The 1,942-nt window shown below is 40.6% G+C and overlaps 1 pseudogene; it reads left to right on the forward strand.

The window, feature by feature from the left end:
- The first annotated feature begins 566 nt into the window (after nt 1-566).
- LOC140508958 (small ribosomal subunit protein uS7-like) lies at nt 567-1,178 on the forward strand (annotated as a pseudogene).
- The last annotated feature ends 764 nt before the right edge of the window (nt 1,179-1,942 follow it).

A 1,942-nucleotide genomic window follows, 5' to 3' on the forward strand; every position in this document is an offset into this window, starting at 1 on the left:
CTTCATTTGCTTCATTCATTTGAACATATTGTAACAGTAAGCACCCCAACGTACAGGGGGGGTCTACTATCACAGGTTCTTAGATCTGTACTCATGAAAGGAAAGTCAACTTTTCAGGGGTTATCAGTCACTTTAATCAAGCATAGGTATCATAGAGAATCAGACTAAAAATTTCTGAGAAATCAAAAATCAACAGACAAAGCTTCCAAACAGCCTGACTATTAACATAGATGCATCTTTATTCAGAGAGAGAAGCACCAATATATAAGTTTTCAAAAAGCCAGGGGAATTCTTAGCAGCTTTCCCAAATCTCATCTGACACATAGACCTTCCAAAAACTAAGCCCCAAAATAAAACCTCACCCTCAGAGTACTTCTACCCTTTCCAGAGCCAGAGAGCATAACCTTCTGACCCAGTGCCTCAATTAAAAAAACAAAAGTGTACTCTTTCCTGTTCTTGCACCTGAGTGAGGCATACTTAGCGAAAGCGTCCATGACTGTGAACCCCGGTGCCCAGCCTCCACAGACCCCCTCCCTGCTAAGAAAGCTGACCATGGACCGAGCGACATGACCCAGTGGGATACAGCAGCTCCGCCTTTGACAGAGACAGTCAACATCAAGTTGTTCAGCAAGTGGAGCACGGACAACATACAGATCAATGACATCTCCCTGCAGGATTATATCACAGTGAAGAAGTATGTCAAATACCTGCCTCACAGCACCATGCGCTATGCAGCCAAGTGCTTTCCAAGGCCCAGTGTCCCATCATGGAGCACCTCACCAACTCCACGATGATGCACAGCTGCATCAATGGCAACAAACTCATGACCGTGCATGTCGTCAAGCATGCCTTAGAGATCATCCACCTACTCACTAGAGAGAAACCATTCATGAGTTTTCCTGAGTGCCATCATCAACAGTGGTCCCCATGAACACTCCACCAGAATTAGGCGGGCGGGGACTGTGAGGCACGAGGCAGTGGATGTGTTCCCCCTCAGGAAGGTCAATCAGGCCATCTGGTTCTTTTGCTCAGGGGCTGGAGAGGTGGCCTTCCACAACATAAAGACCATCCCCAAGTGTCCAGCCTATGAGCTCATCATTGCTGCCAAGGGCTCTTCAAATTCCTATGCCATCAAGAAGAAGGATGAACTGGAGTGTGTGGCCAAATCCAAGCGCTGATAACAGCAGCCTGTCAGTAATAAATGCACCCTGACCCTCTGGGGCAGGGTCCTTGCAAAAAAAACAAAACAAAACAAAACAAAAAAATGTTCCTTGGGAACTTCCTACAAAACAACTCTGCTACTCAAGCTTCCCACAATGGGTAGGCCCATCAATGAGTAGGAAAGATGTACTTTAATCACATTATTCAATCAGAGTCACTTTTAGTAAAACAAAAACAGCAAAAGATCCATTTCATTGTCATCACACACATATGTTTATCTATCATCTGTCTATCTATCTATCTATCTATCTATCTATCTATCTATCTATCTATCTATCTATATCTATCTATCTATCTGTAACATTATTAATAAATATTAATTGCATATTATATATGTGTATATACTATATAATATAAATTTAATTCCACCTTTCCTCCATGTGTACAAAATACAAGTTTATATATTCATCAATAATGACTTTCTGGAATTCAAGTGAAACATTTATAAAATAACTGATAGATGTTTTAATTTCTACCAACAATCCAAACAAAATAAATTTAATACCAATATACTGATTTTTTAAACCAGCAAACTTGTAAAATTTTCATAACTTTGCCAATGGTACTAACACTATGCCCCTCTTCTCACCCCACACTCACAAATCGCCAAGGCTCAAAATCTTGGCAACTGCCATATATAGAGATGTATGTATACATACATGTATGTATATGTACATATATGCTGTGTACAAAAATTTATGCCTATAATTTTCCACCTCAT

The sequence above is a fragment of the Notamacropus eugenii genome, chromosome 5 (genome assembly GCF_028372415.1).
Source record: "Notamacropus eugenii isolate mMacEug1 chromosome 5, mMacEug1.pri_v2, whole genome shotgun sequence".
In the NCBI taxonomy this organism is placed as follows: Eukaryota; Metazoa; Chordata; class Mammalia; order Diprotodontia; family Macropodidae; genus Notamacropus; species Notamacropus eugenii.